The sequence below is a fragment of the Cebus imitator genome, unplaced genomic scaffold (assembly GCF_001604975.1).
Source record: "Cebus imitator isolate Cc_AM_T3 unplaced genomic scaffold, Cebus_imitator-1.0 Scaffold51, whole genome shotgun sequence".
Classification (NCBI taxonomy): Eukaryota; Metazoa; Chordata; class Mammalia; order Primates; family Cebidae; genus Cebus; species Cebus imitator.
Window position 1 is genome coordinate 7,417,474 of NW_016107366.1, and position 27,017 is coordinate 7,444,490.

Below are 27,017 nucleotides of genomic sequence, written 5' to 3' on the forward strand. Positions count from 1 at the left end.
AGTCTACAGCAAGGCAGCCGATTAGGAATGGGTGTACAGTTGATGGAGACTGCTAACGTAGGGTTGATAGCCAGCAGCAAGAAATGGCAGCTTACTGCCCGACCTGGAGAATGAGAGAGGAGAGAAATGTCAAACAAAATCCCTGAGGATTTGAGAAGTATGTTGGGAAATTAGGATGGAGGACAGTGTAACACCCCATACCTTGTACCTTCCCTGGGGACCACGTGTGTTCCTGGCAGGTCCATGGCTTGAAATTCATAACCATCGGTGGGATTTGGTAAGCTTAACCTCTCTGAATCTCAGTTTCCTTATCTATAAGAAGGAAATAGTAATTTATTGGGTTTCTATATTTCGGACACCGCTCTTAGTTCTTTACATGTGTGAATTTAATTCTCACAATTTACTGTGAAGGAAGCACTAGTTATTAGCACTAAGCAGTTGAGGCACAAACAGGTGCAAACCTGCGCAAGCTCACCTAGTTCACAGATGACAGACCTGGCACCGAGAGGCAGGCGGTCGGGCTCCGGAGTCACACTCCAGACTGTGGCCTTTGTTCTGGGAGGAATGACCCTCCCTCCCACACAGAGCTGTTTAGAGGGTGAAGTTAAATATGTATCAAGGGGCCCAGCACAGTTCTGGGCACACATGGAGTGGCCTGAAAGAAAGGATCTGGGCTGTGTACAGCCCCGTTTGTTTAGGAGAGCAGGGAGTCGACACTGATTCTTCCTGGAGGGTGAGACTGGAGGCAAGGGAAGCGGGAGCACTTTGGCACCTCCCACTTTATCCATGACTGTATTGTTGGACTCTTCCAGAAGCACAGGTTACCTTAGCAATTTCAAAACATCCTGGGGGTGGGGGGGAGAAATAATTTTGAACAATAAGGGCATATCTAAAACCTGCAGCCATGTCTGAATTGCACTTAAAAAATTAGTCTATCAAACACGACTTACATTGGAGCACTTAATGATATACACTTTATTATGTAGAACTCTACTTCTGTGGAACAGCTGATGCCTTTTTAACTGGTCCGCTGTGAATGCCACCTGTTACTGTGCCAAGATGGGCTTGTGGTCCTTGCTTGTTTCCTCAGTAAATCTCACACCAGGAGGACTGTACCTCTGGGGTCTACAGCTGGGCCATGCAGACCATCTGCATTGACGGTGCGCTCCGGTGTGTCCCGAGTCCTGCTGGGGGCTGGTGATTCAGGGTGAGCTCGGCAGCATCCCTGCCTCAGGAACCCATCAAGTGCAAGAGGCAGAGGTGGCCAGCCAGCCCAAAGCTGACCTGGGGTTGTTCCTGGGTGGGGGCATTTATTCTCATGGAAAGATCCATCAGAATGGTGTATCAGCTGAATAGAGGGAGGTGAAGAATTTTGACTGAAAGGGCTGCAGGACACAGAAGCTGTTCCAGGTTGAGAGAACGACAGGCAGAGGGAAGGCTAATAGACCCCGAAAATCTGTTTCTGGACAATAGCATCACTAAGACCTGTGTTAAAAAGAGCCAGCTCCTGAATGAATTGAGTTTACAGTCTTCATTTGCGGTCAAGTTCTATAGGGTTGATCTTCATGTATGTCTGCCTTCCACCCTCCCTCCTCCTTCCCTTTCTCCCTTCCTCCCTCCCTCCTCCTTCCGTTTCTCCCTTCCTCCCTCCCTCTCTTTCTTCCTCTCTCCCTCCCTCTTCCTCTTCCCTCCCCTCCCTGATTTTAGGATGGCTTGGTTTGTTTTAATCAGGTATAGTAAGACACACAGACACAGAAACGCCTGGCATGAAGGAGGAAGTTTTTACACACAGACCCCTGGAAGCAGGAAGAATGACCCAGCAGGCAGGGCCACCCGGGGAAGCACCAGGGTCAGAGGGAGGGAGGCAGGAGCCTGTGGGCATAAGCCTTCACTGTGGCTTCCACAAAAGGCATGGGAGAGGCAGGGTAAGCAGGGTTAGGATTAGGCTCTGCAGCTTGAATAATGCAGTGGGCTCTGGGCATGACTGTTTCTGGGTGTCGGTACCTGGCCCTGGGGTGATTAGGGCAGGTGGCTAGTGGCCTGATAAATGAGGTGACTGGGTTCGGGTTCTGGATTGCTTGGTTTGCATATGAAAGTCTCACCAGAATGGGTGAGTTGTTTACTCTCTCTAGGAATTGGCTAAAGGCAGTTCCTCCAGGGTCAGCAAGGACCCTAATGTCAAAGCCCATGGTTAATCCTCCCTCCCTCCCTCCCTTTTCACCTTCCTTTCACTCTTCCTTCCAGCTTTAAAATGTATCACAAAATACAGTTGGCTCTCCACATCCATGGGTTCCACATCTGTGGATTCAACAAAACGCAGATAGAAAATACTTGAAAAAATTAAAAACTAAAAAATAACATTACAACAATAAAAATAATACAAGTGTAAAAAACCATACAGTATGGCAACTTTTTAAATAGCATTTATATTGCATTAAGTAATCTGGAGAAGATTTAAAGTATATGGGAGGATGTGCGTAGGTTATGTGCAAACACCACCTCATTTTTTATCAGGGACTTGAGTAGCCTCAGGATTTTGGTATCTAAGGACGGTCCTGGAACCAGGTACTGAGGGATGACTGTGTTTCCTACATACTGGAGAAAAGCCCCCCAATATAGCCACTATATAGCCATACCTACAACTCAGACATGAATAGTGTTAATATTTTCCCTCCAGATCTCATTTTCTAAAAACAAAGACATTGCAAATGCAGTTACCCTTCTCCATTCCCATTTCCCCGCTTCTTCCCTCCACGGAAACAGCAGCTATTTAGAAGCTCGCTGTAGCTTTCCCATCTCCATTGTTATATTTTCCTGCAGATGTACATGTCCATAAACAATCTATAGTATTTTTAAGCTTTATATAAACATCATACTATATATAACATTCTATAGCCCATTTTGTGTTACTCACTTATTCATTTTATTGATTGATTGATTGAGATACCGTTTCACTCTGTTGCCCAGGCTGGAGTGCAGTGGCATGATCTGTGCTCACTGCAACCTCTGCCTCCCATGTTCAAGCAATTCTCTTGCCTCAGTTTCCCAAGTAGCTGAGATTACAGGTATGCGCCACCACGCCCAGCTGATTTTTGTATTATTAGTATAGGTGGGGTTTCACGGTGTTGGCCAGGCGGTCTCGAAATTCTGACGTCAGGTGATCCGCCCATCCTTGGCCTCCCAATGTGCTGAGATTACAGGCGTGAGCCACCACGCCTGGCCTAGCTTGTCTTTTAATAGGTAGTTTTAATTGGTTTGTATTTATTATGATTAATGATCTATTTCTACCCTCCTATTTTGGGTGTTCCTTCTGCCACTCCCCTTTTTTCCTCTGCTGATGTGGTTATACCCTTAACATTTTAGCATACGTTTTAAATTATATTTCTTTTTTCTACTCCAATCCAATGCTATTCCATATCATTCTCCTTTAGTGAATCGGATGAGAATTGTAACCATGCCTCACAATCCACTAATACCTGTTCTATCATTGCTTCCTAGAATTTTGGTTCCAAAAATGTGAGTCACTATTTTGTGTTGTAGTTAGTAGCTCATTCACTTGGCCAGCGCAGTTCCCTGATGCTTTTGCTCGCCACTGTGTTTTGCACCCCGTTCCCTTTTCTTCTGGCTGAGTTCATTCTCAAGTTGTGCTCAGCGCATGTGGTGAGTGCTAAGGATGGTCAACGCTCTTAATATTTGGGTGTCTTAAAATGTCTCTATTTTCCTCTCACTTTTGAATGCCGCTTTAGCAGAATTCAGAATTCCAGGCATGCAGTTCTTTCCCTTCAGAATTTGTCTTTTGGGTCTCTTATTGCTGAATAGAAGTCTGCTGTCCATCCAGTTATTGACTCCTTAGAAACTGCCTTTCTCCGGTAACTCTTGAGGCGTATGGCTGGAACGGGCTTCCTCTCGCTTTTATCATATTCTTTTGGCCTCATTAAGTCACAAGGCCAGCCCAGATTCAAGAGGTGAAAAAGTAGACTCTATCCTTTTTTTTTTTTTTAGTTGGAGTTTGGTTCTTTGTTTCTCAGGCTGGAGTGCAATGGTGTGATATTGGCTCACTGCAAGCTCCGCCTCCTGGGTTCAAGTGATTCTCCTGCCTCAGCCTCCCGAATAGCTGGGATTACAGGCATGTGCCGCCACATCTGACTAATTTTGTATTTTTAGTAGAGTTGGAATTTCGCCATGTTGGCCAGGCTGGTTTTGAACTCTTGACCTCAGGTGATCTGCCCGTCTTGGCCTCCCAAAGTGCTGGGATTACAGGCATGAGCCACTGTGCCTGCCTCCCCACTTTTTATTACCCTGAGACAGGGTCTTGCTCTGTTACCCAGTCTGGATTGCAGTGGTGCAATCATGGCTCGCCGTAACCTCAATCTACTGGGCTCAAGCAATTCTTGTGCCTCAGCCTCCTGATTAGCTGGGACTACCGGTGTGTACCACCATGCCTGGCTAATTTTTTAAATGTTTGCAGAGATTGGGTCTCATTATGTTTCCCAGGCTGGTCTTGAACTCATGGCTTCAAGTGATCTTCACACCTCAGTCTCCCAAGGTATTGGAATTACAGGCGTGAGCTAGTCGTGCATGCCAACTCCACGTTTTGGTGGGAGGAGCTTTGAAGTCATTCCAAAGGGCATGGGCATAGGAAGGGGTGAATAACTAGGGCCATGTTTGCCTCCCATCTGTCACTGTTTTCTACCTTGTCCTCCCATCCAGAGCATGCAACTTCCTGTGGGCTGAGACAGCAGGTAGCAGTTGGTAGAACTTAGTCCCAGATTTCCTCTAGAGCAGAGGAAGCCATTCTTTACCTGCTCTGTTCCAGCCCTTTGCTTCAAACAGTGAGCTTGACTCTAGTCTACTTTTGCATTGATTGTGGCTCTGGCCCCCACCTTTGCTGGGGGTGCTATGAGTCTCTGTTACCTCAGAGAATTCTCAGTGCCAGGCACCTCTGTCTGTATCGCACCCACAGCCCATCAAGCCTGCAGCCTCATCTCCACTTACCATGTTGTGGGTTTTTCCCCCCTGAGAATTTTATTTTTGAGTAATGCTATGTCTTTAAATTTTCTATTTTTGTACTTCAGCTATCCTTGCTGTGTGTTTGTTACAGCAAGGAGGAGGAGACCTCAAAATGTGAATTTAATTTGTGATACCACCTTGGCTGGGATTCTTTTGTTTACTTTCTTCATAAAACAGTGCTTGTCACATTCTCCAGGAAACAGACGAGGTTGTGACAGCCACATTAGAATGTACGTAACTGTGATAGTGAGCAAAAGCGCAGACTCTCTGGGTTAGCAGGGGCCCTCTGGTGCTTGAATCCCTCCAGAGCCTGTCCCACAGGTGGGCATCAAACACCTGGACAGCCCCAGGGCTGGCTGACTGGCCACCTTTCCATCCCATCCAAGCATAGCCTAGGCTTTGAAAAAAGTGTTGTGATTCTCCAGCTGGTGCCTGCCTCCCTGTAGCTTTCTACCCCAACCCCCATATCCTAGTTCTGGTCCTTTCCTCTGGAACCAAACAGACTGCATCTGTGCTCTCTGCTTCCGAGAGCCCATCAGAGCAGTGCAGGCCATGCTGGACCTGAGGGGGCCCTTCTCCTGGCTGAACAGCTACAGGCTCTGCAGCCAAAACTCCTGCGATATAATCGGCTGTCCTCTCTCCAGACTGGCTGACTCTGGGGACACTCTGCAGGTGGTCCCTTCTCTCTTCCTGGGCAGGGCTGGCATAGAGCCTCAAAGATGGGTTTGGATAGACCAACCAGAAACTTAGAGGCCTGCTCTCCACCTCCTTCATTCTGGAATGAGTCATTCTCCTGGTGTAGCCTCCAGCTACATGGAGAGATGGACTCACATGGCTCCTCGGTCACTTGCCATTCATTCATTCACTCTGTGGGTACACCAGGGATGCAGTGCTGAGCAAGGCTGCCATGGAAGGTGGGGTCTAGTGAGGCAGGACCACAGCCACACGGGCAAGGTACATGGTGGTGGGAGCGTGTGCGCCTGGGGAACCTACCCAGAACTGGGGAGGCTTTCCTAACAAAGTGGTGTGTACTCTGAAGAGCACTTTCTCATTTTCTTAACATTTCCAAATCCAGACTTGCAAGAGAGAAAAATCTCTTTCTTGCTAGCTCGTTGTGCCTTGGCCTGTACGGTTATGGGTCAGCAGGTAGCCTGTGGCTTCGGTTTGCTTACCTTGTCCCATCAGCTATGCCTGGGATATATGAATCTTCCCATTTCCTTCTTTTTTTCTTTTCTTTTCTTTATTTCTTCCTTTCCTTCTTTATTTATTTATTTATTTATTTATTTATTTATTTCTCTTTCTTTGTCTCCTCCCTCCCTCCCTCCCTTCCTTTCTTTCTCGCTTGCTTGCTTGCCTCGGGTGCACTTCGGATGTGACGAAGGAATCCATAGTAGTTTTCATTGCTGGGAAAGCTCATGTAGGAAATAGGTAGGGCAGGGATGGGATGAGGTGACAGTAAGTGTGGTGGCTCCATGGCTGTAGGAAACATGGCAACTACAAGGGACTGTGGCTGAGGCCTAAGGCACCAGGGTGAGCAAGGGACAAAGTAGGCAGAGGAAGTGGCAGCAGCCATGCCATGCAGAGCCTTCCAGGGTGGGAGGCAAGGGGAATAGGCAGCACTGATCTTTTTTCCAGTCTTTATCTCCGGCTGGCGTTGGGGACCGAGGAGCCCATTGCCGGGTGGAAGTAGCTAGTTGGGAGAGAACAGGATGGTGGTGCTGGAGGCAGCGGGGAGAAATGGCCTCCCTGGACAGAAGGAGACTTGAGAAAGCAGTGGAAGGTGGGAGGGAGTGATGTCAAGGAGGCACTTGTTTGTTTGTTTGTTTGTTTGTTCTGAGATGGGATCTTGCTCTGTCCCCCAGGCTGGAGTGCAGTGGCGTGATCTCTGCTCATTGCAGTCTTTGCCCCTCCAGCTCAAGCAGTTCTCCTGCCTCAGCCTCCCGAGTAACTGGGATTAAGGAGGCACCTTGTATTTGCCTCCTGTGGCTGCCAGAACAAATGGCCACAAACAGGGTGGCTGAAAACAGCACACGTTTTTCCCTCTCACAGTCCTGGAGGCCAGAAGTCTGAAATGAAGGTCTTGGTAGGGCGAGGCTCTCTCTGGAGGCCCTGGGGGAGCATCTGTTTTTCTGTGCCTCTCCCAGCTTTTGGTGACTGTTGGCATTCCCTGGCTCATGTCTGCATGGCTCCAGTCTCTGCCTCCCTGGCCATGTCGTCTCCTCTTCTCTGTCTGTCTGGTCCTTTTCTGCCTCACTCATGAGATCTATAGCCCACCTGGATATTGCAGGGTAAGCTCCTCCTCTACAAAGCCTTCACTACATCACATTTTTGCCATGTAAGGTGATATTCCCTCTTTTACCATATAAGGCAGCATTCACAGTTCCAGGAGTTAGGGCATGGATGCATATTTTTGCAGGCTGCCGTTCAGCCAGGACAGTGCTGAGGACCTGACTATAGAAGTGAGCCCTTACACGGTTCAGGCTGTGGGCCAGCTCTGTGTCCTGACTGCTCCAGATGGCTTCACTCATTTTAAACCTCATGAGGTAGGCACTATTGTCGTCCTCTCTTTATAGGCAGGAAACTGAGGCTCAGAGAGGTTAAATGGGCCCACTGTCACGCCACCAGGAAGCCACCAGCTGGGAGTTGAGTCCGGGCAGCAGGCTCTGGAGTCCTTGGCAGGCTGCACTGCCTCCCTAGGCCGGGTAGATGGAGGATGGGCACTGTTCACTGAAATGAGGCATCTGGGAGCAGGGTACAGGGAGGACAGGAGTTTGGTTTGGGGCATGGTGAGCCATAGCCCCTGACATCCACATGCTTCTATGTCCCCTTCATTGCCAAGTACAGCATCCGTGTCTGGGTTTCTGACCTTGCCCATGGCCCCTCTGCGCTTTTGGCTTTTGGAAACAGCCTCCCAGTGCTGTGATGGCAAACCCTCTTCAGAACCACTAGCTCCACTGCCCAGTCTCCTGGCCCTGAGCCTGGGTTTGGAGCCCTCAGTATCTGCACAGACTGAGTAGGCTAGGAGAGGGGGCATCACAGTGACTTTGAGGACCTAAGGGCACTGCTACTGGCACCCAGGAGCCTGGAGCCCAGCTCTGCCCCTGGCCACTCCCAGCAGCCCCATCCTTCTGAGGGGCTGAATGCAGGAGCCCCTCAGCACCATCTCCCCTGTATCATGCCCTGCTCACTGCCAAAACCCACCTTGGAGCCCTGCCCTTCAACCAGTCTTGCTACTCCTTTCTTAGGGATTAGGGCTTAGGGTTCAGCCCACCCTGACAGATTATAGCTAGGAGTGGTTAGGTGCTCTGTTATGTGGAAAAATCACCCAATGACATGTCAGGAAACCATTGCCACTCCTCCCCCATGTTCATTTGAAATATGAGCAGGCTTTGGGTTTCATAGATGGAAGGGAAAGGGCATTCAAGGTGCCAGAAACTGAGGGGAGGTGAGGAGCAAAGGCACAGAAGTGGGAACAGATACATTCTGCTTGAGAAGTGCCAGCTGCAAGGTGACTGTGATGTAGGGCACCTGAGGTGGTGACAGGGGGGCTGGAGCTGAGTCTGGGCAGGAGGCTCTGGAGCCCTTGGCAGGCTGTGGGGGCAGAATTCAGACTGTCTGGGATGCCAGTCTGTGAGAGATGGAATCATGGTTTTATCGGAAAGCTTTCTATGTCAGTTGCAGAGATTCTCCACTGATGCATGTTGTTTGTACCTTTTTTTTTTTTTACATCACAACATGATTTATTATGTGAATTTTTTACAATACAAACAAAAAATACAGAAATGCAATACATGAATACAGCTAAATCCAGAATGGTGACTTTTTTCTCTTTAAGAGGCCACAATTCCCATTTCTAGTAAAATAAAGAGATTGCATATAGGTACAGGTTGGTCATTAGCGTCACAATTTTGCCTAGAAATGATCTATAAATGCATTCCCCCCCAACTACTTACCATAAAGTGTGAAAAGGGAGTTAAAGGAAAGTTTTCTTGTTAGTTCCTATTATATGAAAGATGCTAGATTCTATTGTAGCAGGGCCAATATATGGAAAATATCTAAATTAAATATTGTTACAAAAATGAAGCAGTAATGACATTCTGGCTAAAGAGGGCACTAAATGAGAATAATATATATTTACAGAATCCAAAACAAACAAAAAGCAGTTGTTATAAAACAGCTCTAGGTGCACTGGAAGCATATAGGGTTTTTTTTTGCCATGTGTATTTTTAAACAATGAAAGTGTCAAAAAATAGGGTCAACTGTGTTAGACTAAATTACATGATTGTATATACTGCATTGAATGGAACCTTTGGATTATAATTATCATAGAGAAGCTTAGTTTGCAGCACTTTATGGCAATGTCTCCTCAATGAAAACTTTGTCCAGAGTCCTTTTATTTTGGAATATCCTGTAAACAATCAAAACAACAGAACATGATTGTACCGAAAAGCAAAATGTTCCCTTGCATTAAATTGAAGATACCCATTTAATAAAAGAAGAAAAAGAAAATGTAGGCAAGGTACTTAGCATTGTTTCCAAGTACACAACACCCTAGACAATTCAAGGGACCTTAATCTCCATCAAGAACAGTAACAACAAAAATAATTTTTGTCATGATGTTAAATCCACCATTATAGGTAAAACTGGTACAGATTGGTCAAACAGATCCAACAAACACTGATGTCCAAGCTGGCATATTGGCAACGAATACATAACTGGTGGGCAATAGAGAGTGTAAAAGATCTTCCCTTTCTTCTTGTTTTCCTCCAAGGTTCTTGAAGAGTTCTGTTGTTCTAAAATACGTTGTTGAGCTTCCCAGTTTGCTTTCTCATCCTCAAACTTACGACTTTTTCCTCTAATTCTTTGTGCTGTGCTTCCATTTCTTTGTCATTTGCTCATCATGCCGCTGGAGGTCAGCTTCAGAGTCCTTCAGTTTTTGAACTTTATCTTTGACCTTCATCTCAAACACTGGCTCCATCTCCATCTCCATCTCCATCTCCATCTCCATCTCCATCTCCATCTCCATCTCCATCTCCATCTTCTTCATTTTAGCTACATGCTCCCTTTTTTCTTCTTCCATTTGTGCCAGAGGGCTCTTAGTCAGCTGCCCTTTATTCTTGTTGTTATCAACTCCACTATAAGTCACAGCTGCCAGTTTTTGGCTTCTGTAGCTCTCATAGTAGACATTGTTAGTACATCTTTCAAGTCCTACATGTGTTCTTGTCAATGTGTCTCTTAGAATTGTAAAATCACGGTGTTCACCATTTTCAACTTCAGCACCACCCCAAGGATACTGCTTTCCTCTGATCCTTTTGCTATTAATTTCAATGATGGTATTACTACCGACCACAGCAAGAGGTAAACTGTCCTTTATGTTTTTAACAAGTTTATTTTCTTCTTCATCATCTGTTTCTGGAAATTCATATATTTTAATTTTATGTTCTTGGATTTCTTTCATTATCTGTTTTTTAAACTGTTGGCATTCCTCTGGTGTGAGTGTGTCTGCTTTGACAATAAGTAGATGATAGTCACTTTTTCATGCAGATGCCTCATAAACCCAATATCCAATGGTTTAAGTCCATGTCCTGAAAGAGCAATGAAGTATAAATAACACTGGGCCCTGTTATCAGGCATCTGACATCTGTCCACTCATGATTCTGCATTTAGGTAGTCCTCAAATGTACTATCAATGAAGCCGATAACAGGCTGCCAGCAATTACCATTATCCACTGCATCTCCAAATCCTAGGATATCAGCTACTGTGAGCAGCGACTGAACACCACCTTCTTTGATTAAAACTTTGGATTGTCCCGCTCACTACCATAAGTGTCAATTCAAAACCTCTCTTCACTGATTTTCTGTATACTTGATCTGGGAGATTGGCGAATCCCACATGGCGAATCCCAAGGGTCTTTTGTTGAGCTACCGAACGGTGCGGCACAAGCAGGGTTTGGACACCTGCAGAGCCGCGGGTGAGCGGGAAGATAAGCCTCAGGTCTGAACGCCAAGGAATTCATATGGATCCGTCTGAGCTCCCGTGGTGCTGCTGTTGACGCTCCACTCTGCTGCAGTGGATCTCGCACTGTTTGCACTTTTTTAAAAAAGGAAAGTGATCATAAAAAAATGATAATAGACACAATAGTGCTTCTGATGTGCCAGGCATTATTCCAAGCAGTTTGTGTGTATTTACCCTTTGAATCCTCACATGCACTCTAGGAGAACAGTTCCGTTATCCCCAATTACAGGTGAAGAAATGGGAAGCTCTGAGGTTAAGTGGTGTGCCAGGGTCTCATGGCCAGTCTGCTTATATCATGCAGATTGAAGCCTCAGTTAAAGAAAGATTTGAAGGTGGCAGGTCATCCAAGAGGCACTCCTTGCCATAGCCCCAAATGGCAGCAGCAATCTCCAGACCCTTAGAAGATTTATTAAGAAAAGCAGAAGACATTTGGGCCCCTGAGGAATCACGGTGATGGCTGACCTGAAGCTGGGCTTGTGGGTTCCCCCTGACATTCATGTGGGCATCACAGCAGCTCCCTAAGGCAGGTGAGCGTCCATAGCCCGAGATGTATACGCAAGCTTAGCCTCACGGTGGCGAGTGGCCCTCTGCAGATCTCCAGCATGGTCCTGGGAAATGGCAGCTTGTACCAAGGCCACCTCACTCTACCCTTCCTGAAAAATCCCCCCGATTGTGCTGAGAGCCATGCTCCCCCTCTTGCCTCCAAGCTCTGGGGCTTACAGCACCTGAGACTGGCAGGGCAGGTGCAGTTGGATACCTGGCCTGGGGATGGCGGCCTGGCTGCTCCATTGCACTGCACATCCCTGTGGAGGCCTCAACAGAAGTAGAGGGGCACTGCTGCACTGGTCTCACCTCATGGGCATGCCCTGACTTGTTCTGTTATGCCTCATTGCCTTGCCATGCACCTATCTTGTCTCCTGGCTGACGACACCTTCCATGTCATTAGGGGCAATGTGGCTGGGAGACCAGGACGGCAGGGACCACGTCAGCCTTGGCTCTTGGTCCTTTGCTCTGGTGTGGTGAGTGGCATATCGTGGGGGCTCAGTCATTATTTACTGGATCAGGGAAAGAATGATTGATGCCTGGGAGTTGAGAGGTCTAGATTGGTGTCCCAGCCCCGTAGGCAACTACTTATGCATCCTCAGGAAAGACACTTCATCTCTCTGAGCCTCAGTTTGCCATTTGGAAAGTGGGTGTGATAATGGTTGTTGAGTGTTACAGACGACTGTCAAGGGGAAAACGTGTGATGCATCTTTGTAACCTGGAAAGGGCCTTATATAAGGATGTTTGTCACCAGCATTATGATGATTGTGATTACCATTGTTGTTGTCATTAGTATGAGCATCCAGCCAGCATTAAAAAAAATGCATCTGTAAGGAACAATCTTCCAGTAAGCGTTCCAGTTCATGCAGGTGGTGGTCAATCAGTAAGCAATTTGTGAAGCCCTACTCTGCCCAGCCTTCTGCATGTTATGGGTAGAAGGGAAAAGCATGAAAACACAATCTTCTGGAACAAAAGCAAACATTAGGAGCCCTAAGGGTGGCTGGTGGCTATTTCAGGAAGGGTAAGGGGAATGTTGGAGCAGAGACCAAGACACCGAGAACTTCTGTGAACCTGCAGTCTGTGACTCCACAGAGCTGCTTGGATGTCCTGTCCTGCAGAAACAGTTGCTCAGTAAAGTCAGGAAAATGGATGTGTGTGGGAGGTTGGGTGGGGGAATAAGCAAAGCTCCTTAGCAGGAAAATGAGCTGGCATCTCAAACTTTAGTGCGTACCCGGATCGTCGGGGCTGTGTATTAAAAATGGAGCAGCCCTAGAGATTCCGATTTGGTAGGTCTGGAATAGCACTTGGGAAGTGGCATTTTAACAAGCCCCCAGGTGGTTCTGATGCAGTGGTCTGCATCTTTGAAAAGCACCACCCTGCGCCCGGGCGGGTCTCCAAGCCTCAGCTTCCAGCTGTCAAAACCCAGCCAAACAGAGCTACTTAAAAATGCACAGAACACAATGAGAGAGCACACATCTGAATTCTAGGTGATATTTTCAGATGGAATGGGACGTTATTTTTGTCTATGTTGGTAGGAAGTTTCTTGGGGTTTAGTGAACCAAAGCGGAGTCTGTTGCTCCATGCTGCTCTAATTACGGTCCCTGAAGCTCTCAGTGGGAAGGAAAAACCAGAATATTCTTTCTGAAGATCTTGTGTGCTACCCTGGAAGGTCTGTTTTGCAAAATTAATCAGCTTTGGGCCAGTTTCTTGTCTTGAACCGTTTGAGATTTCTGAGCTGCAGTTGCAGAAAGCATGCTTAGGGAAAAATCACACCTTTGTGTCTTTGTTTCTACTGCATTGGTGGGGCCTCACCCACGTGCCGGGCCCAGGGAGGGAGGCAAAAATCAGAGAGGTAATCCTCGCCCTTGAGGGAGGACCAAAAAAAGTGAATGTAGAGCTGGAACATGAAGGAGAATACAAGAAGTGCTGTCGGAAGGCTCAGTAAGGATCTTGAGAGAATAATATCAACCAAGGGGAAGCTGGATAAGAAATCAATTTCAAAATTTCCAGGATGAAACTGCTCCCTAAAAAGTAATTGGTGATATTAAATTCCTCCTCTCTCTAGCATGAATGAGCCTTGGCCATTGAGGAAACACAGTGGAAAAGTTCCAGACCAAATCCTTAGCCTGAGAGTGTCCACTCAGATCTTAGCTGCAGCGGGCAACGAGGAAGTTGCTGGAAGAATAATTTCCAGCCTTCAGGGATCTTGTTTATCTTTCTGAAACAGGGAATGCCTTGGCAAAGGAAATGAGGTGCTCTGTAGGAGACAGGGCAGAGAGAGCGGGGGTATTTATTGACATGAAACCCATTTCTCTCTTAGTCCAAACTTGCTGAGCATTCAGCCTTCCTGGTGACAACAAGAATACTAGCAGCAGTTCCTTGGGGTGGCCCAGTCCTCGAGTTTTCAGAGCCAGTGTGGTCCTGGGTTGCCATCCTTCCCTAAGCTCGATAAGGAATCAGTACGCTTTATAGATAGGATTGGGAGAGGCAAAGAGACTTGCCTGCGGCCACACGGCTGCACCCAGCCCACGTCTGCTTCTGACTGTAGTACTCTGGAGTCTCCACTGCAGATCATGGCCCCACTTTGTGGAATCCAGTGGATGTTTGGGTGTTTCAGGGAAGACTGTGGCAGGTACCAGAAGGTTTGCTAAAAAAAGAAACCGAGCATCTCTGTGAGAGCTTCCGTCCTCTTTCCTCCAGTTTTTTCCTCTCCCACCGAATCAATTAACAATTTTGAATTGTACCCTAGTGCTTGGGCAGGTTTGTTTTATGATTATGATGATCATTGTTACTGCAGGGTGTGCTTCCTGAGTGATATTAGAAAGAGGAGTTGTAGGCCAGGTGAGGTGGCTCATGCCTGTAATCCCAGCACTTCGGGAGGTCAAGGAGGGAGGATTATTTGAGCTCAGGAGTTCAAGATCAGCCTAAGCAAGATAATGAGACCTTTATCAATTTTTTTTTTTTTTTTTTTTGAGATGGAGTCTTGCTCTGTCATCCAGGCTGGAGTGCAGTGGTGTGATCCAGCTCACTGCAAACTTCGCCTCCCGGGTTCAAGCGATTCTCCTGCCCCAGCCTCCTGAGTAGCTGGGATTACAAGTGCCTGCCACCACGTCCGGCTAATATTTGTATTTTTAGTAGAGATGAGGTTTCACTGTGTTGGCCAGACTGGTCTTGAACTCCTGACCTTGTGATCCACCTGCCTCGGCCTCCCAAAGTACTGGGATTACAAGCTTGAGCCACCGCGCCTGACCACCAAATTTTTTTTTTTTAATTCACCAGGCATGGTGGGGCAAGCCTGTGGTCCCAGCTACTCAGGAGGCTGAGGAGGGAGGATTGCTTGAGCCTGGGAGGTTGAGGCTGCAGTGAGCTGTCATCACACCGCTACACTTCAGCCTGGGAGAGCCAGACTCTGTCTCAAAAAATAATAATAATAATAATAATGAAAAAAAAACGAAAGAGGAGCTGTTCAAGTAAAATCTCTAAAACCAACTCAGAAACTCAGCCAAGGGTCTTCCCTGTGGTCAGGTTGTTTGTGCTGTACTTGACTTTGACAATCACAGGCAGCTGGGGCTTGACATCTACTACCCCACACTTGCATCTCCGGGGTCAGCCTGGCAGTGCTCACCTGAAAGTCATTCACAGCCTCCAGCGGGAGACCGGAACAAACCAGGCAATGCTCACAATGACCAGTCCTTGGCCCATACTGACCTTGACAGAGCTTCAAGAAACCATGGTGTCCTGAGAAAAATAAGGATAAGTTTTTCATAGAGCTAACTTTGTTGTTTTAATGAAAACCTTTCACTTTGAGATAGTGTCCTGCCTTCTCTCCTCTTCCTTCCTTCTTATCATGTCCTTTAAATAATTAAATTGTGGTGATTGCAGACATTAGGATTTGTTTATTGATTTATTTTTTTCTTCCTTTCCTTCCTTCCTTCCTTCCTTCCTTCCTTCCTTCCTTCCTTCCTTCCTTCCTTTCTTTCTTTCTTTCTTTCTTTCTTTCTTTATCTCTCTTTCTCTCTCTTTCTTTCTTTCTTTTTTTTTTTGGGACAGTGTCTTGCTTCATCCCCCAGGTTGCAGTGCACTAAGTGATCATAGCTTACTGTAGCCCCCAACTCCTAGGCTCAGGTGATCCTCCCACCTCAGCTTCCCAAGTAGCTGGGACTACAGATGTGCATCACCATTCACTGCTAATTTCTAATTTTTTTGTAGAGAGAGGGCCTCACTATGTTGCCCAGGCTGAAGGGTCTCGCTATGTTGCCCAGGCTGGTCCCAAACCCCTGGCCTCAAATGATCCTCCCTCTTCAGCCTCCCAAAGTGTTGGGATTACAGGTGTGAGCCACTGCACCAAGGCCTTGTTTTGTTTTTTTAATGTCCTTACTCGAGAAAATAAAATTTGACAATCTACGTTGGTATTCTGATACTTTTTGTTTTGTTTTGTTTTCTGGAAATTGCGTGTTTTATGACAGTCTGGGCAGCACTGTTATTGTTGTAGAAGTTTGTATGAGGTCAGTGGGGCACAGGGTGGAAGTGGTCAGTCCTGTTTACTGCGATCAGGGAGGATTTGGAGCACAAAGTGACATCTGAGCTGAGCCTTGGAAAGCAAAGTGAGAGGGTGCTCACCAGGGGACCAGAGGACCATGAAAGCCTTTTGATCAGTGAGGGACTTGATAAGCTTTTCATTTTAGGGAGATCACCCTGGAGGGGAGATGACCAACAGAGGGGAGGTAACAGTCCTGGAGGCAGAGTCACCTGCCACAGTGAGGCCAGACACAAGCTTGTGGCTGTGTGGTACAGAGGCTGGCATGGTTCTGTGGATACTCAGTGAGTAGAACGTACAGGACTTGCGACTGGCTAGGTGTGAGGGGCCACGCAACGATGGAGTCTTGGATGGCTCCCAGTTTTCTGGCGTGGGGAACCTGCAGAGGTGAACATTGACACTAACACAAATTCCAATAACAGTAGTCTTAGTGACAGCCGATGTTTACTGAGTCCTGCTTTGCACTGGGCACTTGCTGAGCACCATGACTATCCAGAAGGCTCATGCAGAGAAAGCCGGTTTCTCAGAGTCAGAATCTGGAGCCCCTCTCTCAGCCAGTCACATCTATATCTCGCCTCCTGGGTGAAATAAATGATCACATTTTAGGGGAAGGTGGCAAATCCAAGTTGCGGGTCTCTTCTCTGTGGGTCTGGAGCTTCAGGGAGGTGGAGGTTGGGATTTGGGGTCATCAGCCTATAGATGATGGTGGATGCTATTGGAGGGGGAAGGTCAGCTAGAAATACTCCCTGGGAAGAAGTGCTGTGCCCAGGAGAGGAGGAGGAGTTGTTCCATCTCTGTAGCCCTGATGCCTGTCGTCTTAGCTGTGATTTGGGCCTCTAGTTGTATATTACCTGCAGATGTGCCTGAAATCATTGAAATGGGAAAAGGGGAAATTTGGGGGTCTGCCTGGCCCTTCCTTGTTCTTTTTTTTTTCTTCAGCTTTTTACAACAGATGATTTCAGATGTATGCCTCAGTAGAAACAGTAGGATAAGCTGCCTCTGTGAGCCCATCCCCCAGCTTCAGCAATTAGCAAGCATGTGCCTGTCCCTTTCTTAATTGATTCTTCGCATTCCCACCCTCTGCATCCAGGCAGTTTCTATTAATACTTCTGAGCTCGGGCTCTGGCTCTGCCCGTTTCTCCTACTATCTGCTTCAGCCAGACCGGGCTGGTCAGTCTTGTGCCCACTGACGGCCTTGTGCCCACTCCCATCTCTCCCTGGCATTTCTTCCTCATCTTCTAATTCAGACACTGTTCCAGCCCCATCTTCTTCACTTGGGCAAACCTCCTGGTGGGATGGGTTCCATGTGAGGTGGGCTCCCCAGGTCTGGTTTGTGTCCTGGGTTTAGACCTGAGCCTCCTTGGGCAGGCCACTGTATACCTGTATACCCCACTCAGAGCTCCTCAGCACCACTGCATACTGCATGCGAGGGGCCTGGGGCCACATGCTCCATTGAATAGAGGTGGCTCCCTCAGCCTGGCATTGAAGGACATGTGTAATTCAACCTCAACTGGATCAGGAGAAAACACTGGCCCCTCACCCTGTGTTGAAACTTTAAGATTACACTTGTTTCTTGGGAGGTTTTGTTTTGTTTTCTCTATCCATTTGCTGAATAAACAGGCCTAGTGTGTCCATGGCAGGTCCTAGGTTGAGAGGACCCAAGGTGATGCAGTGAGGCCCGGCTGCTGTGGCAAGGCCCCCAGGGGGCTGCTCTAGTCTCCTGGTGTTCATTGTCCTGCTTGGTGACAGAACCCTCCACTCCAACAAAATTTGCTAGAAGCCTACATATAAAATTTCCAGAAGGAAACCCTTGTGGTTAAATGGTAATGGGGACTCAGAGCCCTGCCCAATAGGGTCACGACATGTCAGTCTTTCTTCAAGAGGCCTCTTGAGGAACTGAATTGGAAAACCTTAGGTTGGAGTCCTCACCTTCAAGGCCACCAAAGATCCCGCCGAGGAATGAGGTCTTCTCCACCACTCCCCACAGATGCAGCATCTGGGGGTGCGTGTCCTGTCTCCCCGTCAGCCTGAGCTCAGTGCCAGGCCCAAGAAAGATGGCACAGGCATGGTTCTTGCCTTCAGGTAGGTCCACTCCAGGGAGATGAAGGGGTATGGGGCAGGGGAGCTGTTTATGTCCACAGCAGACTTGTTAATAAAAGACAGAGTGAAACCCACATAGAGGACATGTGGTGTACTGTGATGGAACAGGGAAACTTCTGTCCATCCCACGTGGCCTGTGGGCGGGCTTGGAGGCTGGGTTGCTGTGTGACGCTGCCTCCTAGGTAGCTGGGTTCACACTCCCTGGATGAGCTTTTAGATCCATGCGTCTGCCAGCCATGTGGAAGCCCATTCCAGACACTTGATCCACTGTGTGTGCGCCCCTGCCTGGGTGCTGCTGTGGCAACTGAAGGCGAAAGTCCCACCCCATCCACCCCAAGTTAGATCTGTCGTACAGACACTGGTTATGCACATTTGGGGATTTTTTTTTTCTTCTTCCCTATGTGAAGTTTTAGTTTTTCAGTAAACAGTAATTAAAACAAATGTACACAGAGACCACAATGCCGAATTTTAATTTATTTATTTCAGCTGACTGCACCCGCCAGCCTCCTAGCAAAATTCCTTTGTTTTCTTACATTATGAACGATATTAACAATAGATCTCCTTGTGTAGTTTTGTGTTCACCCTGTTTCTAGACAGTGTGGAGGATGCAGAAGGTGCGGCATATGAATATTTCATGCTTTCTACCTGTAGAGTAGGTGATGTACTTCTTGAACTGTGGAAAATGAAGAGAGTCCCGTCCTTCCTTTTCAAAAGCCTCCTCCTCCAAGATGTCTTTCTGGCCTCCTTAGTCCTAGTCACTGGCCTCTTCTAAGAAAGACATTTTTCAGGTAGATGTTGTCATTGAATGAGCCTAGCCCAGAGAACGGCTCTTAGAACTTACTTATAAGTAGTCTGGGTGTGGTAGCTCACACCTGTAATCCTAGCACTTTGGAAGACCAAGGCCAGTGGATTGCCTGAGCTCAGGGGTTCAAGACCAGTCTGGGCAACATGGTGAAACCCCATCTCTATTAAAAATACAAAAACTGAGCTGGTTGTGGTGGTGCATGCCTGTAATCCCAGCTACTTGGAAGGCTGAGGCAGGAGAATCGCTTCAACCCAGGAGGCGGAGGTTACAGTGAGTCAAGATTGTACCACTGCACTCCAGCCTAGGCAACAGAGTGATACTGTCTCCAAAAATAAATAAATAAAGAACTTACAAGTGAATACTCTCTTCCCTGTTCTTCCCCATCATCTACCCTTCCCCTTCCCAGCATGTTTTCGGTTTTTTCTTATTGCTCTGAGTGCACTGCTGGAAGTTTCCTTGCTGTGCCCTCATCCCAGGAGGCTCTGGGGACTCCGGGAAGGCAGCGGTGCTTGCTGCCACTTCATCCTTGAGCCCCCCACCACCAGCCTTCATGAGGTTGTGGGTGAGTGCACAGACAGGCTGGCCTCAAGCCCAGCTTCCCTCCTGCTGTCTGTGTGTCCTGGAGTTGGTTATGTAAACTCTTTGAGCTTCTGTTTCCAACTCTGTAAAATGGTGGGTGCTGTGGACATGCAGCTTCGTGAGATGACGCTTGTGAAGTGTGTAGGATTTTGCCTGCTACACAGCGAGCTTCAGGAGTGAGTGCTGTTATTATGATTATTTATGGCTGCTGATATTGCCACCCTAGTGGACACTCAGCCCATGCATGTTGTCCCTGGCACGTTGTTTGTGATTGCAGAGTTCCCAGCATAAGAATAAAATTCTGTGTTTTCTGTTGTGCAGGAGAATACAGCACATTCTTTGCCATCTGTTTTAGAGTAACATGTATGGAATCTTGGTGGGGTGTCCCAAAGCCTGGACTGACAGGGGTGGGGGGTCTGTAGATCTCAGATAAGCTGCATCACTTGGGTTCACAATGCGGTGCTTGGCCCAGACAACCCCTGTGATCGTTTGTTGAACTGATATTTCCTAAAATATGAGTATCTGGAGATTGAGCACAGCATGAGGGTGGGCCTTATCAGCTCCTGGCTGGGGAAAGAGAGTTAGCCCTGGGGTTTCATGGAAAGCTTCAAGGTGGTTGCCCCACCTCCCTCTGTGCTCCCCTAAGGCTTGCAGGCTTTGGGGAGTGGAGCTGCCAGTTCCCATGCATATTGGGAGCAGGGATGCTGGTAGGAGGTCTCATCTGCTGCTTGCTGTAGCTGTTAACGGGACGGGGTCTTGCAGAATCTGTGACTCTGCCCTTCCAACCGCGGAGGCAGCTGGTGGATGGAGGCTCTGTTTCGCAGAACGGCAAGCACAAGGATGGAAACAGAGCCATGGGCGACAGGGTCTAAAAGCCTGGTTGTCATGTCAACAGATTGGCCCAAAATAGTGAGAAATAGCAAGGGGCAGGTCCCCATATGGTCCCGTTGTGACCACATCTCCCGTTCCTTCCATGGCAAGGCTGGGCCAGGCCAGGCTGTTGTAGGAATAAAATGCGGAGCAGGGCTTTGAGGAGATCCCCCACCATTTCCTCAGGAGGGACCAGTCAGGGCAGGCACGGTCCTGGTCCTTTATAGCTGTATAAATGTGCAGCCCGAGAAGGGAACCCATAAGCCAGGGCCCCACCCGCAAGGCTGCGTGTACCTGCTTTATTTCCCCCATTGGGAAAACTCAGCAAACAGTTACAAGCGCTCAGTGTGCTCAGGCGCAGGGGTCCTGGGGCGGCACGTGGAGAGCGAACATCTCCCAAGCATTCACCAGCAGCAGCACTCTTCCTAGCCCTTTGAAGAATGAATTCATCTGACCCTCATCATAGCTGTATAACATAAACATTATTATCATCCTTGTTTATGGGGGAGGAAACTGAAGCTAAAAGTCTGCTAAAGGTCCTTTAGCTAGTAAGAGGGATACTTGAAGTCAGACACCTGGCTCCAGAGCCAGACCCTTGACCATTAAGCTACAGAGATGCAGGAGAGAGCGAGGGGTTCCAGGGGCCTTCCCCAACAGAGGGTGCTGGCTCAGCCCGTGGAAGGGGCATCTCACCTGGCAAAGACTTCCAGAAGAAAGCAAGATGCATGGACTTGGCCAAGCAAAGGGGACAGGAAGTGTCATGGCAGCAGTATACACCCTCTTTGGAGTTTGGGGGCCTGTGGCTGAGGAAAGAGGGCTTAGGGCTAGGGGAGGAGACCCAGATCAGCTCAGCTGCACTGCTGTGTACTCTGGGCAACCTCCTTCTCTCACGTGACTTATTTCCTTATCAATACAACCTGTAGCCTCCTGTCAGTCCAGGAATTGGCCCTCCAGACTTGGGGCCATTTTGTGCTTTTGTACATCATTTTTAGTTCCATTTTGATTTCTCATTAGTTTTTTTTTTTTTTTTGTAAAGTATCATTGGAAAATGCTTTTGTGACCTGGCAGAGAACAAAGGCAGGGATACTCTCTCCCTACCAAGCTCAAAGAATAGGGAGGAATGGACTGGCAACAGTGGCTCGTGCCTGTAATCCCAGCACTTTGAGAGGCTGAGGTGGGCAGATCACCTGAAGTCAGGAGTTCAAGACCAGCTTGGGCAACGTGGCAAAACCCTATCTCTACTAAAACTTACAAAAGAGTAGCTGGGTGTGGTGGTGCACACCTACAGTCTCAGCTACTTGAGAGGCTGAGGTGGGAGGATCTCTGGAGCCCTGGGAGGTCGAGGCTGCAGTGAGCCAAGATGGTGCCACTGCACTCCAGCCTGGGCGACAGAGTGAGGCCCTACTACAGAAAAACAACAAGAACAACAACAGTGTAGGGAGGAATGGATTTCTCCCCCATTTTACAGATGAGAAAACTGAGTTTCAGAGAGGCCTTGAGACTTGTCCTGAGGAAAGTATCACCTTCCCGATTGTTTTTTTAATTGTGATAAAATATATACAACATAAATCGATAATTTTAATCATTTTTAAAATATACAGTTCAGCAACATTAAGTACATTTACATTGTATGGCCATCACCACCATCTATTCCCAGAACTTGCTGATCATCCCAGACTGAAACTTCATACTCATTAAACACTAGCTCCCCAGTCCCCTGTCCCCCACCCCCAGCAACCACGGTTCTCCTTCCTGTCTCCATGAACTTGACTACCTTGGGTACCTCATATAGGTGAAATCATACAGTATTTGTCCTTCTGTGTCTGCCTTTTCTTTTTTTTTCTGCTAGTTTTTCTTAATTGCAAGAAAAACTGGATTCAAATAATTTTCAAGCTTCAGGAAGGGTCTGTTAAACCTAATAAGAAAACCAAGTAACAATTTCACAGCAAGGGTGCTATTCAGGAAAAAAATAATAATACTTTTTTCCTACCTGAAAGTGAATAAACCCCAAAAAGCCCTTCTGTCCTGTCTGCAGGATCTGTGAAGGCAACGTTTCCTTTGCCTTTGGACCTGGGAAAGGTCCCAGGAGGCTGTGACAGGTGTTTATGGAGCAGGGTTCTGGGGAAGGGGCAGCGGGGGCCGCACGTGGCCTTACTTCTCCCTGTGTCTGAGCAGGGAACGCCTTGTGGTTAGAACCTGGGCACCCTGCTCCCAGTAGGCCACCTTCCTTCACCCTGTCCATTTGGCTGACTTCTCCTTATGCATCAAGACGAAGCACAGGCGCCAAGCACTCTGCCCCTGCAGCAATGCTTCCCTGATTCCTGGCTCTGCATTTGGTGGCCAGCTCTGGGTCCCACATTCTCTGCTGCCCCTTTCATGGTATGCCTTCCCGTCTGCTGCAGTCTAAATGTTTACTTCCCCCCAGAGTCATATGTTGAAATCCTAACCCCCAAAATAATGATATTAGGAGGTAAGGCCTTTGGGAAGAGAGGTGCTTAGGTCCTGAGGGTGGAGGCCTCGTGAATGGATTTTGTCTTATCAAAGAGGTGCAAGGGAGCTTGTTCTCTCCTCCCGCCATGTGAGTACATAGGCAGAAGGTGCGGTCCATAAACCAGGAAACCCGCCTTCACTAGACACCAAATCTGCCGGTGCCTTGATCTCGAACTTTCTGCCCTCCAGAATGGTGGAAAATAAATTTCTGTTGCTTCTAATCTGCCCAGTTTGTGGTATTTTGTGATAGAAGTCTGAGCACACAAGACACCATCCTATGCTGTGACTGTGCCCATCTCGTCCCTGCTAGCACGGGAGCTCCCTGGAGCAGGGCTCTGACCTGTTTCCTCTTGCTTGTCGAGTGCCTGGCAGATCTCGGCCTGAAGCAGATCCTCAATAAACGCCTAGCGCATCAAACTGAATACATTCAGCATTCATAGTTAGCAAAGGGCTCTGGCTTCTGCCCCATGTGGCGCCCTCGAGTGCCATGGTCAGGCCTTCCCAGCATAACCTCTTTGTTATGCAAAGGGAGGACCGACCAGGCCTGCACGCTCCCCTATCACGTGTGAACTTTGACTTTCACATCTGGGGTTGGGCTGCCCTGTGCAGGTCTGCCCCTCCCTCTGGCCTTCCAAAGACTGCTGCTCTTTAAATTTTTCAGCCACCTGGTCAAGAGGTCCTGCCAAGAGGCTTCCCAGAGTGAGTTATGCTCCTAAATGCACTGGTCCCAAACTGCTGCCTCAAGAGGCACGTGAGCCTTCCCTGGGCCCTACCCCTCCAGTGAATTCCTCTCCTGGAGCTTCTCCCCTCCCCTCCAAGCACTTGGTGGTCTCTTTGCTGACCTGTCTGTCTAGCAGGGTTCCAAGCCGAAGCCCCTTTGCCTCCTTTTCTAGGCAGGGAGAGGCCTCACAATCTTCCGTGAATCCCGGGGCAGCACCAGGCGCTACCCCCTGTGTGGGCAGTGTGGTGATGGGCTTGGGGACCCCTTGCAGGCTCTCAGCCGTGGGATGGGAGGTGGGCCAGCATTGAGTCCTGGGGCTCTAGACTGGGGAGGTGCATTAGGACCTCAGATATGGAGGAGCTGGGACCTGGGAGCAGGATGTTGAGATGGGAACACAGCTATGCCCAAGGCTGCTGGTTCAGCCTGGACCCCAGAACCCCCTTACAACCTCCAAGTGTGGGCCACACTGCGCCTGGGGGATCAAACCTGTGGTGTTGGGGTGTCAGGGAAGTCGCCCTGAAAACAGGTGCCTGCAGCAGCTTGTGCTGCAGCGAGGTGGAAGGATTTGTGCCAGGCGTGGAAAATTGGAGCCCTTGAGTAGAGTCCCTGGTCACAGTGATGTGTGACAGCAGCCCAGCCCTCATCTGTCAGATAGGGGAGTGACCACTGTGTCCCCAGCTGGAGGACAAGTGAGGCACATAATTAACTCCAGCTGAGTCGCTGCAGATGGAGGGCGGGCACCTGAGGAATGAGCGTGGACACAGTGATGGGGTAAGGACTCACCCTGCCGCCACCCTTCATCTCTGAGCAGGTGCCCAGCGGCTGTTTGCACATGGGGGAGCTGTCGGGATAGCTCTGGCCCGTCTCCCAGGAAGGACCGTCAGATTCGGGGACATGGTTCCCCAGGGAAAGCCGGTAGCATGGGCAGCTGGCCAGTACCTTGCCAGCCTTGTGCCCAGTGCTGGACTCAGTGGTGTCCCTGGACCCAGCACCCCCTCCTGGCTTCAGCACCCCCTCCTGGCTTCTCTACCTCAGGGGGTCCTGCTGGCCCAGACTCACATGGCCCATGAGGAAAACTGGAACTCCCCTGTCTCCTAGAGGCTACCCTTCCTCTTGTTCCTGAACTGCCCCCTGCCCCCTGCTCCTGCTGTCACTCTTGGACCACTTGCACTGGTCTCTCACCCCTCCCCACGCCCTGCCCCTTCTTACTCGAATGATGCCCTTCAAGTGGCTGCCAGGGTCATCTTCCCTGTCCTCAGCTCTGGTGATGTCATGATCAGATTGAAGCACTCTTAGGAAGCTCCAGGGTTTAATGGGTGCAGAGCTTTTCTGTCTGGGATGATGAAAACATTCTGGAAATAGATAGTGGTGATGGTTACACAACATGGTGAGTGCACTTAATGCCACTAAATTGTGCTCTTAAAAATAATTAGAATGTCCGGGCGTGGTGGGTCACGCCTGTAATCCCAGAGCTTTAGGAGGCCTAGAGCACAGAGGTCAAATGAGCCGTGATTGTGCCACTGCACTCCAACCTGGGCAACAGAGTGAGACCCTGTCTCCAGAAATAAATAAATAAATAACTAAAATACAATGGTAAAACAAAACAAAGAGAAACTCCCTAGGGACTGGAGAATAAGGGGCAGCCTCCTTACGCTGGCACTCAGGGCCTACCAGAGGCTGCCCCAGCCTCCCTTTCCAGTCTCACCCTCACATCTCCCATTCCCCCTTCTAGTGCTCCAACCCGGAGAGCTACTGGACTTGACGTATCTTAGTTTAGCTACTGATCTAAGACGTATCCTCTTTTCCTGGCTCTTTGCCTTTCCTCATGGATTCTCAGGAGTAAAGTCTATTCCTTCACTTGGTGAAAGAATCATTTCTACAACACTCTCCTGCAGGCTTCTCACTGCTCTCCAAGGCCTTTTACCCCCTCTTTGGCCAGCTCTAAGGAGATGGCCTTATTCCTACGAGCGCAAGGTTTGGAATATAATAGCCTAGGTCTCAGCGCAGCCTTCGTGGCCTTACCAGTCGTGTGATCTTGAACTTGTCAGTTCAGCTCCCTGAACCTGTCTTTCCTCCTCTGTTAAGTGAATGTTAATAATAGTATCCACCCCATGGGGTCATTGCAAATATTAAATGAGATATGTTACATATAGTAAGTGAGCTAATGCATATAAAGAATTTAGCTTAGCTCCTGGCACATAGGTCAGTATTAAGTAAATGCTAGCTGGATATGTATAAATTGAATGGAAATCTGGCCTTGAGTGCAGACAAAAACACTGCCTGGTAGGCTGGCAGGCATCTGAGAGGGGACCTGTGGAGGCCATAGCAGGCACCCTGGTTCCTGCTTCCCTCCTCACTTAGTAGGTTGCACTTTGTGCCCCTTGTACTTGGGTGGGGCCATGTCTGTCTCATGGGCTGTGTCCAGTCAATGAGGTCGATTTAATTGCTGGCTAAGCCTCTCCAGAGTTTCCATTTTCCTTCCCCATTGGCAACTGGCTGCATTCAAGATGGCAGTTGTTCCATTAGCTTGGGCTCCTACGTGTCTGGGATGTGTCAACTTGCTTGAGAGAGGAATCAACTTTTCCTGGGGTAACGCATTGAAACTTAGGGGTTGTTTGTTGCCAAAGCATACCCTGCTTTGCTTTGCTAACTCTGCTGGATGACAAATTTGCTAACTCAATATTGTTGTTTTTAAGTGGAGCACACAGATGAGGTGGGGTCACAGAACGAGCAGTGGCAGATCTGGAGCTCACATCCCGTGCCTGACATAGCTGGTTTATTCTTTCTTCTATCTCCTTCCTCATCGGTTTTCCCCATCACTGACCTCCCATGAAGGAGACTACTGAGATTGACCCATCCGAACGAGTCTTGTTGATGTCATGAATTGGTCAAACCCATGCCTCAGAGGCCTTTAGCTAATGAATTCCCCAGGAGTGCTATGCCAGGTTGCTTGCCAGGCCATCCACCAGCACTTCACACCTGGACAAATGAATCCACCTCTCCCCAGCCTCCTTCCTCCCCATCGGCCCTTCCTCCTCTGCCCCAGCTACCAGAAGCATCTGTGTAAAGCAAGTGCCTCTTCCCTCTTGGCATTCCCCTGGTGAAAGTGCCGCAGTGACTTCTCACTGCCTGAAGGAAAGAAAACCACACCTGCCTGTGTTCAGTGTTCCCCGAGGCACTGGCTCCAGCCAGTCTGACCGCACTCATCCTTTCTCCATCCTGTGCTCCTGCTAGTGAACAGGATATACCTTTACTCCCAGGTGCTCTGCACCTTCCAATTTCCAGGCCTTCGCTCATGCTGGTAGCTCAGCCTGGTGTGCCCTCCCACCACCTCAGCCTCTTGCTC

The 27,017-nt window shown here is 48.6% G+C and overlaps 1 protein-coding gene and 1 pseudogene across 1 annotated transcript in view; one reads left to right on the plus strand and one right to left on the minus strand.

Annotated features, from left to right (window-relative positions):
* GABBR2 (gamma-aminobutyric acid type B receptor subunit 2) overlaps positions 1 to 27,017 on the plus strand; it is a 429,129-nt gene that overhangs the window by 91,466 nt on the left and 310,646 nt on the right. The gene's annotated exons all lie outside the window — the stretch shown is intronic.
* Positions 9,622 to 11,712, minus strand: LOC108303884 (annotated as a pseudogene).